The sequence below is a fragment of the Diabrotica virgifera genome, chromosome 9 (assembly GCF_917563875.1).
Source record: "Diabrotica virgifera virgifera chromosome 9, PGI_DIABVI_V3a".
NCBI classification, from domain to species: Eukaryota; Metazoa; Arthropoda; class Insecta; order Coleoptera; family Chrysomelidae; genus Diabrotica; species Diabrotica virgifera.
The window spans coordinates 114,589,188-114,601,226 of NC_065451.1; the positions used below are offsets into that span (position 1 = coordinate 114,589,188).

The following is a 12,039-nucleotide window of genomic DNA, read 5'->3' on the forward strand; positions in this document are numbered from 1 at the left end:
AATAACACTTTTATTATCAAAAACTTTCTTTGTTCATATATTTTAACTTAGAGAATAAAAGTTTATTATTTTTAAACATATGCAATTGTTTAAACAATATTTCACAAACAATAATAAATTAGTTTGATTTTTGTGGAATTAAAATATTAAAATACAACAAAATATAGAGTAAGAACATAATATATTAGATAAAGATGGGAAGAAATTTTGGTGGAAATCAACTTGTGTGAATCGAACACCGCTGTCCTGCGCGTAGCACCAAAAATTAATGTTTATTTAAAAAAATTCCTGACGCCGTGGCAATTAATCGATTTTAATTTTGCAAATTGCAAATGAAAGGTACAGTACACTTCTATAACCAAAGAAAAATTTCAACTTGCTATCTGCTTTATTTTCAGTCCTGTGACATTTTGAAAAAATGAATTTTTTGCGAAAGCTGGATTGCAAAATTTATTTTGCAAAATCTATTGAACCGATCTTAATGAAATTTACAGTATTGTTTTACTGTATCATAAAGTTTTTCTGGGTGAAATATAAAGCTCCTAAGTGTAGCATAAATGGTTGAAAAACGTAAAATGCGAATACTTGTTTTTGTATGGTTTTTTCGCAATTATTGCTATTTTGCAACTAGGGCGACTATTTTTTAAATTTTTAACCAGTTGTAGGAAATTTAATTATGCAATTTTTTTGTTGGTACAACTTTTCTCGGAAATGAATACTTTTAAAGTTATAATCAAAAAACGAAGAAAAAAATCGAATTTTTCCTTCATTTTTTGACATTTTGATTATTTAAACAATGTTCCGGACCTTTTTGAGAGGGAGGATAACTCAAATATTATTATTTGGTTTATTAAGTAATTTCTGCAAAAAAATTTGAGTCACCTCTCAACGTCCATCTCAAAACAGATGCGCCCTAGACTAATAACCAAATTGATTCAGTTAAGAGCGTTTGGTTTTAATATAGCCTACTAATTGCTTTTAAGAGAGCAACTTTAAGGAAAACTAAAAAAATAGTTTTAAGGCATATGTTTTACTGACACAATAGTCTTGAGATCAAGGAGTTTTAACACTAGGTTTTATTAGTCATACATATTAGGAGAATCTTTAAAACTACAATAAAACTAAAAGGTTACAAACTAGAATCTAATAAAACCAAACAGTCCGGAAGTTCTTCATAAAACTGATTAGTTTTAAAGTGAACTGAGAATAAACGATTTTAGAACTACAATAAGACAAATTATCTATTAAGATTAATTAGTCTTATTTGATACTCTTATTAGATACTTTAAAACTAGTGACAAATGCTTAAGTTGTAAAGTTCTGGCAGTATATCTACAAGGTAACTTTAAAACCATTATCTTCTTATTTACCACAATAAAACCTTTATAAACCTTAAATAAAACGAAAATGTTTTTATTGTGCTACTTGGCACAGGACACAGTCCTATTAAAAGAAGAAGAAGACGATGCTCTCATCGTAAGAAAGGCACGTATCCATTTATATTACAAAATATTAAACATTTCACGAGGTAGGTATTAAAAAAAATCAATTTCCATTTTTTATTTTTTTCTTGGGCATTTGTAATAAGGTAAGTAAGTTCAATCCAGATATTCTTGACCTCAAACTAACGGTTTAATTGTCGATTCACCCTTATGTCACACCCCATATAATACAATATAACCCTTAATATCTTTAGCTGCTTTTGTTAAAAATAACAGGGTATTTATAGATAGGTATTTATTAAATAATATAGCCAAAGAAATACTCCATGTATAATTGCGGGTGTAATACCTACACCTACATAAATAAACAGTTCAGTTCTGGTGATAAAAACCCTCAAAAAACCTGTTATGTGTTTTCAAGCGGAGGTGCAACGGTGCAAGATCGTACTAAATTCGGCATACAAGTATGGCACCTGCAAAAACCACTAAAATATGGCACCACAAGTTCTCACGTCACAAGAGCACCGAATAACTCAACATAAAAGCCATGACCGGTTAAAAAGTGCAAGTAAAATCGAGTCCAATGGTCAAACCGCACAGGTATACACGAAATTCAGGTGGGTACAGGAAAGGAAAAACAATAAAATTTATGGTTGGCATCTAATGGTTGTAAAAAAGGTTTTATATATTTCGATAAGTTTGTAACTTTTATCAAGTGTAAAGTGATTTATAATGTTCGTGGCTGTGTAGAAGTTACATAAAATTATAAGCATTTTGAGAATAAGAAAGTAAAATCTCGAAGTCAATGACTTTCCAAATGAAACAAATGAAGATTATAATAAGATTAATAAGTATAGAACATTAGGATACGGACTATCTACAACACTACAATGCCATGAGCAAAAGTACGAAGGAAGGACCGACACAAAAAAGCACACACATGAAAAAGAAACAGCATAGACTGAAACATCCGAATATACAGAACCATAATCGGATCTACATCTTATCATCATTAATAATGTTACTTATTACTACATATGTATATATGCTATTGTATAAATGCTACTAAGCTCTTATAATTTATAAAAAGAGAAAAGAAATGGTGAAAGTGGGAAAGAAGTGTTGAGTTAAGCCCTGCATCCAACATAGAGCAACATACGAAGCTTGTTCTACATTAACTGCCGAGATCCATATTGAATATGCTTAGCAATAATAACTATTGGTGATTTACTGAAACCAGGAATAACACTATTTTTAGGGTTATACGGTGCCGATGCAGGAGATGAAAATTAATATGATAAATTATGGGATAAAACATAATATGCTTCAATTAATTGTAAATGTAGGAATGTAGGAATTGTAAATGTGAAAAAGAATGAGGAACAACGAATGCATGTAGCGGAAATGAGAATGCTTAGGGCTTAGATGGATGAGTGGAGTGACAAAAAAGGATAAAATTAAAAATGAGTATATTAGGGGAAGTCTAGGTGTGGCACCAATTGATGCCAAAATGAGAGAGCATAGGTTGAGATGGTTTGGTCATGTTCAACGTCGAGACGGTAATCACCCAATACGAAGAATTGCTGAAGTGCAGATTCCTGGAAAGAGTAGGAGAGGAAGACCAAAGAAGACGTGGGGAGAGACGATTAGGCAGGACATGTTGGTAAAGGGGATTAATATTGATACCATCCAAGATAGAACTGTGTGAAGAAATGCAATTAGGGAAGCCGACCCCGCATAGGGATAAGGCAAAGAGAATGATGATGATGATTCTTTTTTATTTGTATCCGCCCTAGACACCAGTTACTCCAGAGGCCTTCAACTACGTCATAATCGTACTCAGCAACCAGAAAATCCCCGAGTACTTGGTTTGCATCAATTTAGTATCGGAAACCTCGAAATTTCAGAAGATGACGTGCATAGCAGTCAACTTGGGTATTAGGCTAAGGCCAGACATGCGATAATTTATGGCGCCGTAAGAGCAGTAAAACGAAGCGCGAAAATGGGCCCTATCCTATGGTGCTGCGCGATAGTTTAGAGCTTGTCTGGCCATTCACCACTCTCACCAACTCCAACACGAAAACCGAAACGTCAAAATAAAGTTGTTTTAATGTACAATTGAGGCTTATTACCAATAAAAGTAGTAAATTAGTTTAAGGATTTAGTTTTAAATTTTTTTAAATTACAATAATTAAAACTAAAAATTCACAAATAAAAATGATTTACTTTACGTGCATTATGATTTAAAAAAAGTTTGATTAGTGAAAAGCTTAGGAGGGGGTGTCTGACGCCTCTGTTTAGAGTTAAGGTTGGCGCCTTTTTTAGAGTTTGAGTTGGCTCTTTATTATGAGCCAGTCCAGTGATGGATTCAAGGAATGAGTATGTCTCACTTCTGTGTGATTCAGTTTGATTTGGTATCAGGGTAGGAATCAAATTATTAGAATATTCGTCGCTAATGTTTACTCTTGTTTTTAACATACACTTTGAATCAACTGAACATTGAATACCCAGCAATCTAATAAATTAAAATCAATGTAAAGATGTTTTTTAATACTTCATTCACATTAAACAAAACAACAAAGTCATAAATATGTTTAGACAACAACAATTAGTCAATACAGCGTCGTTAAAATAAATTGTGAAATAAAAAACTGAAGGCTATAAAATAAATGAAAAACGGTTATCAGAAATTGATAACTTCCGTTTTTAATTGTGACTGTGAAGGATTAAAAATGTTAGATATAAATGTTTTGTTTATGATTAATTGAGAGGAAAGTTTTAATAATTTGGAGCTTGTTTAACCGAATATTTTTTGATATCTTAAATAGGAGTCTTTTAAAACTCAAATTTTTTTTGGTAGAATGTTGGTAGGCGCAATGCATATGAATTTATCTTCAAGACTGCTTTATATATCATTGATTGTGACAGCTATTCTTTATGTACGGAGGAGACGCATTATGGGTATTTCTTTCATAGTTTTGCAGATACATGTTTTACACAAATAGTCCCAGTAATGAAGCTTAAAATAGGACAACACCTATTTTTTTTGATACATTGATTTTTTAGATATAAAACTATGTACCACTTTCAATAGCGAATAAATCGAAAACTATTAATTTTATCAAAAAAATGTATAGAACGTTTTTTTTGCTTAGAATGAATGTTTTTATCAACTTTTGCAGTCAAAATATAATAAAAAATTTCCACCCCCCATGGTAAAAGCGCCTTTCGGCATTATAGAGATATTGATCCTTAGACTATTCACTACTTATTCTCAAATTTTTAAGTAAATCGATCCATTCTGTAAAAATTGCGAGGTGAAAAGCTTCGGTTCCTGGACTAAAAGTAATAAAAACTACGAAAACTATTTTATTAAAAGTTATTAAAACTGTTAGTATTTTACTTACGCTTATAATATTACTCATTATTAACAAATTGATGGAGGAATTAGACAGGGCGACACTGTCTACCCCCAACTATTTACTGCAGCTTAGGAATATGCATTTAAAAAACTGGATTGGGCTACATACATATTGATGGTGAATATTTGGGCCACTTGCACTTTGCAGATGACATTGTGCATTATAACAGAGAGTTTAAATGAAGCTCACAAAATGATGGAAGAACTAAAACAGGCAATAGAACCAGTAGGCAAAAACATGAACCTTAAAAAAACATAAGACATGACAAATTTAGTTCCAAGTGAAGTAATGAGAGTAGGTGAACACGAAGTACATCAGGTTTTTAGCTATATCTATCTAGGGCATGAAATTAGAATAGAAAAAAACAATCAAACTTATGAGATCCAGCGTCGTATTATTGGGATAACCAGCTTTTGGCACCTTTTGGCAAGATGCGACATATTCCAAAAGGAACGGTACCGATTTGCACGAAGAAAAAAGTTTTCAACAAGTGCATACATATAGGATTCCAACCAGTTACAACCAGTGCATACATATAATAACATATGGTTTTGAAACCATAACTTTGACTAAACATTCTGTAAATAAATTGAGAATAACCCCAAGAAAAATGGAATGTTGGGAATAACAAGGACAGGTATGGTACCAAATCGGATAGTGAGAAAGAGGACTAAAGTGACAGATGTTATAGAAAAAATTGCACAAGACAAATGGAGACGGGCTGGACGTTTAGCACGTTTAAATGATAATGGGTGGAACAAAATGCTCATAAAATGGAGGGAGACCTAGAGAAGATAAAAGACACCGAGGTAGACCACCAAAAAGATGGATGGATCAGAAAAACAGTGGGGAATTGGATACAGATGGCATAAGATTGGTGTTACAGAAGAATTATACGAATATCATGTATTCAAAGAATGTCAAACGTGTAACTATAAGGATGGGAAAAGAAGCGGAAATAATATCAACTACAAAACACGAAAACTAGGGTTCTTAGGACATGTGATGACAGGACAAAAATACTCATCATTACAACTAATTATGCAAGGCAAAATCCGAGGAAAGCGAAATGTGGGAAGACGAAGAACATCCTGGCTTAAGAACTTACAGGAATGGTTCGAATGCAGTAGTGCAGAGCTATTTAGAGCGGCAGTCAACAGGGTCTGCATTGCCATGATGATTTCCAACCTTCGATAGAAGATGGGACTTTAAGAACAAGAAGAATGCACAAGAAAGGGAACAATGGAAGAGTCATGGAAGAGACCTATATCCAACAGTGGATGCAAGAGGTTGACGAATGATGATGATGCAATTTTGCAATTTTTCTTCCTTTAGGTTTATAATTTCTTTAGTATTGGCTTAGTTATACTCGATTTGGAAATGCATGATAGATCATGCATGCATGATTTTTTTTTAATTAAGAGAACCGTGTCAACCATGAAAGAGTATTGGCGAATATGGTGTGTCCGTAAAATTAAGAGTTAACTGATTACAAATTATAGATTACTGATTACTGGTTTAAGTTTACTTTTATAGTAGTTCATGCTAGAGTTAAGTGCAGAAACTTAGTCACTTGTGTTGTTATAAATTGTAATTTAGCGCATTTTTAGGATCATTTGGTAAATCACTTTGAAGTTGTTCCAGGTGGTAAACGCAAGAAGGTTTACATCAATGAAGAGAACAAAAAATTAAGTATGATCGATGTAAAAAATAGTTAGGAATGAAAATAGCAAAATACGAAACACTCAAAGAACTAGACAATAGCAAGATGAAAATGTATGATGTCAGATGAAAAAACAAATACTAAGAGCTAGAAAGATGGATTACTGAAAAAAGCAACGGGCAAATTTAGACGAGAAAAGGTTACAGTTGAAGTAATTAAACAAAATATAAACCAAGCAGTTAATGTGGTACAGAGACTTCCCAATCTCTAGTGTTAGAGTGAAACCGAAATGGAAATAAGAGAAAAGGAAGAACACGGAAAATGGAAATGTAGCATCGAAAGTAGAAGTAGTCTCTTTTAGTAGGTGTTTCATAGGAAAATCAAGCTTAATATTTGTAAGTTTGGATTAAAAAATATCCATAAAGAATCGGACTAGTAGCATGTTACATAGATACACTAAGTGAAAACCTTGGGTAATGTAACGGATTCCTAACATACTCATATTTTACAGCACGTATATGATCACAGAGTTGGCATTAAGGACGTGGGCGCAAAATTTCGAGCCAATGTATTTTAAATGCATTAATTTTTTTCAAATCCTGATAAAACTAATTAGTATTTTTGAAAAATTTAAACGCAGAATGAAAGATTGCAATATTACCTAGAGCCGAAAATCCCTGAAAACTTCTTTAATGTTCATTTTAATAAGTTACAGGGGGTGAACAAAAAACGAGAAAATTCAGTGTGATTTCTAATTTCAAATAGCTCATTCAAAGGAAACTTTTTGGTTATTCTAAGGGACTTTCGGCCCTCGGAAATTGTGTAACCTTTCATTCAGCGTTTAAATTTTCCAAAAATACCCATTAGTGTTCCCAGGATTTAAAAAAATTTAAAACACATTGGCGCGATATTTTGCGCCCTTAATAATATTAAAAATTCATTCTTAATATTATGAAAACACAACAATCCAAATTCAGTTGGATGATATATTTATGACATTTTTATATAAATTCTATTGTAAAATAGATCACATACAAACATAGTAAATCTTCAAAGGAATCAGAGTTTTTATAAATTAATGTACATAATTAATCATATCCCTTCTGTCATGCAATGGTGTAGGGTTATCAGAGAGTTTTTAGTATTTTTTTTTTGAGATTATTTTCCAAAGAGACTTGACAACTGTGAATAAGTTAATACAAAAAAAACGGACAATCTTTTAATAACATTAACAATATTCTACTTACATAAATGTGCAAATTAATATTTTAGTTTTGCTATTTTCTTTTACTTTAGTTTTGCGTATAATTATCTTCCTTTCTTTATCATTTAGTGTTGTTTGGCATTTGTCTTTTCTTTATTCTCATGTTATACAAGTTCACAATTGTGGCCCAATAAGAAGTCATTGGTTAAGAAATTTCAGAAGTCAATTTACCAAATCACACAAGCTTTACCCTTTTTGTTCTTATTTCTACTGTCCGATTTTCTTTGTTTGTTTTGTTGTCCTAGATATTATATACACACTGCCTCTCCTATTATAATGAGGTATGTTGTATATTTTTCATTCTCCTTGTTTTATTTTACATTAATTTTAAGCCCTACACCCTACACGTAGCTTGTTTGTCTAGTTGCTCGATCATGTCGTTTAATTGGTTAAAGTTGTTGGTTATACTACCAGATATTTGCAATCATTTTGAATGATTGAACCGTCCACAAATTTTAATGTCACTTTGGTCCTAGTTTAAATTTGTATACTTAATGTCCTAAAGCCATTTTGGGTGGTATGCGGTATTGTGTCTCCCTGCCTAATACATCATTTATTATCGGTATCAGTTTTGTTCCTTCATTCAATTTAACCATCTTTGTTGTGACTTGGGACAAGTTAGAGACTTTAAGGAAACAGGAGAGGACAAGGAGATTCATAAATGCGAGGAGTGAAGACGTCAAACAACTTGCAAGATGTTTACAGTAAAACCTCCGTTAACCGAAACATCGTTTAACCACAGATTAACATAGCATGTTATGTTAATCTGTAGTTTAACCGAAATGGCTGAGAGTTTCAATAATTTTGTCGATAAAAAGTAAATTTAAAAAAAGCAATAAAATTAAGCAAAATGTTCATGTTTATTTTTTAAGAAATCTTCTATTTTCTGTTCTATTTTCCTTTGACAACAATGTTTTGCAGCTATGTCTCTCCAATATTATGTTATTTGATACGAGAAGAATACAAAAAACAATGTTATTTTTAACCGAAATTCTTGTTATCCCAAACAGTTTTCTCCCCTCCCAAATTATTTCGGTTAACGGAGGTTTTGATGTAATAAGAAACGAAAAAAATACAAGATATTAAGAGATGCCAAAGTACAATATTGAAACAACGGAGCTAAGATAGACAGAAGATTTCTCTCAATTCAATGTAGAAGATATTTCAATCGATATCAGTATGACTGATAAGAAATAAAACAAAGATAAAAATGGAGGAAAAGATTAAAGCAGTAAATAGATATACTCGTATATAATAATAAGATACATGTAGAAGTCGTATTTTATTCAAGTACACTTCATGCATATATCTTGGTAATTATATATTATACAATGTGGCTGACAGGCTAGAGAAGTCGTTAATGCCTGGCACCCTTTCTACACTTTTATAGTGGAGTGACAAAGAAGGATAAAATTAGAAATGAGTATATTAGGGGAAGTCTAGGTGTGGCACCAATTGATGCCAAAATGAGAGAGCATAGGTTAAGATGGTTTGGTCATGTTCAACGTCGAGACGTTAATCACCCAATACGAAGAATAGCTGAAGTGCAGATTCCTGGAAGGAGTAGGAGAGGAAGACCAAAGAAGACCTGGGGGAGACGATAAGGCAGGACATGTTGGTAAAGGGGATTAACATTGATATGACCCAAGAGAGAATTGTGTGGAGAAATGCAATTAGGGAAGCCGACCCCGCATAGGGATAAGGCAAAGAGAATGATGACGATAAGAAATAAAACAAAGATAAAAATGGAGGAAAAGATTAAAGCAGTAAATAGATATACTCGTATATTATAATAAGATACATGTAGAAGTCGTATTTTATTCAAGTACACTTCATGCACATATTATCTTGGTGATTATATATTATACAATGTGGCTGACGGGCTAGAGAAGTCGTTAATGCCTGGCAACCTGGCACCCTTTCTACACTTTTATATAGGTTAAAATGTTGGTGTAGAACAACTTAAATATATCTAACTTATTTGGTTCATTACCAACAAAAAAGTATAGGTACCTAGTCTAAGATACGATATGAGGTCGATCGACACCGAGCTGTTTATTGAATAAAGATTATTGGATATGTAATACCGGGTGCCCACTTATATTTTCCCCCATTTTAACTGCCTATTACTTCTAAAAGGCTCAAGATAGAAATATGCGGTTTTCGCTGAAATGTTTTATTTTAGTAAACGTTTTGTTTGAATGGATTGAATTTTTTTATGTCGCTTTTAAATAAAAAATGCCGGATTTTTGAAAAAGAAACGTTGTTGACTTTTTTTAATGAAACACCTAGCATATTTTTTGTAAATTGAAAGAACGGTCATTTACCTCTCCAGCGATATCAAGTTTTTTAAAATCGGTTATCAAATGACTGAGCAATTAGTTTTTAAAGTGAGAGATGCAATGTGGAAATCAGATAACATAATATCAATTTCTTAGTTATTTTAATCATATTTATTTAGTTGTGATATTCACGTTGCACCTCTTATTTAAAAATTAATTACTCAGTCATTTGACAACCGAAGTTTAAAAACCTATATGAAAACCGCATATTATTTCTATGTCGAGCCGCTTAGAAGTTACAGCAGTAAAAATGGGGGGAAATATAAGTGGACACCTGGTATACTATGTTAACAATTATTACAAAAAACAATGGTTGCCCGATCTAATGTTGTTCTGACTATAAATGTTAAACATTTTTTTAGACCCGAGCAGATATTATTTTAGAATTTTTGGATCATTTTAAACAAAAAATGTTTGTTGTAATTTTTCTCTTAAGTGGATCGTTTTCGAGTTATAAACAATTTAAAACTGAAAAAAGAATGATAGGTAGGATGAAAACATAAGTAAAAAATATAATTTTTGAAATTACGAAGATAGATACCTAAATTCAAGTTCAAACCTTATTCTATCAGGTCTTGATAAGTATTTAGGGCTTATTTTATTTTGAAACATTGTTTTTCAGTTGTTAATGCCCGTATTTCCATTAGAAACCTTCCTCATTAACAATTAAAAAAATGCATTTGAGAAAAAAAAGCAGGCAAAAATTCTTATTGGGACCTGATAGAAGGTTTGAAATTGAATTTATGTAGGTACATGATGATTATAAAGATAATATTTTTTGTTACTTGTGTTTTTGAGCCTTGGAAATTGTCATCTTTCGTTCTGTTTTCAGTTTTAAATTGTTTATAACTCGAAAATGATCAACCTAAAAGAAAAATTACAAGACTTTTTTTTTGTTTAGAATGATCCAAAAAATCTGAAATATTATCACCCTGGGTCGAAAATCTTTTTTTAATTTATAAAAAAGTCATTTTTAAATATTAATTAATTAGTCAGAACAAAATTAGATCGGACCCACCTTGGTTTTTATAATTGTTAACATACTAAATTACATATCAAATAATTTTTATCCATTAAACAGCTCGGTGCTGATTGACCTTATATCGGATCCTCTACTATGCCAAGAATGGAAAATTTTAATATGATTTTTATCAAATACAAAAGTTTAAGTCTGGATGATGAGAATGACCTCTTGATGTTAAAAACAAGACTTCTTTTGTTTTGTAATCGTACATTATTATTTTTAAACCCATTTAAAAATTATTTAGACATGTGTGTAAAAATATATAATATGTATGTATCTACGCTGTTTGAAATATGCATTCCATACCTGGTGTGTAAAAATATCCAAAACAATAGAGCCTGCACCACAAAAAAGTACAAGAAACAATAAAATCCAGCACAGAACGTATCACACCTGTGTAAAATACACCACAAATGTCACGCCACAAGTAAATTCACCAACAAAACCAGTACACGTTCAACCGAAGAAAAAAGTGCAAGTAAGTCATTGATAAACTCAAAAACAATCGAAAAAGCGCACAACGAAAGAGTCGAGATTCAACGCACGGTCTCGCGATGTAGCTGGTCCAACGTGTGGAGCGATAATAACAGACGGCTGAGACCTCGGATGGATCAAAGATTGCTATGTGAATGTGAATGCACTCGGCGCGACTCGCTGCTTTGAGCTCCCCCACAACTCGCGAGAGGTTCCAACACGGCTTTGCCTGTATATCCTTTACCCGCTGAAGAAGTAGACAAAATAAAAATCCGACAAAAAGTTTTTGTGGAAGAGAACCATCTAATGATTAATAAACCGTAACAGAATAAAATCGTAATTAAATTAATAATACCAGACAAAGACAAAATCTTTACTAATAAGAATCTAACTTGTAACTATTAGTAA

The 12,039-nt window shown here is 32.1% G+C and overlaps 1 protein-coding gene across 2 annotated transcripts in view; it reads right to left on the minus strand.

The window, feature by feature from the left end:
* LOC114328735 (puratrophin-1) overlaps positions 1 to 11,764 on the minus strand; it is a 988,347-nt gene extending 976,583 nt beyond the window's left edge. For both annotated transcript variants that reach the window (XM_050661949.1, XM_050661948.1), the window contains exon 1: positions 11,464 to 11,764. The gene's annotated coding sequence lies outside the window, so the exon portion shown is untranslated. The remainder of the gene's footprint in view (positions 1 to 11,463) is intronic.
* Positions 11,765 to 12,039: the final 275 nt, after the last annotated feature.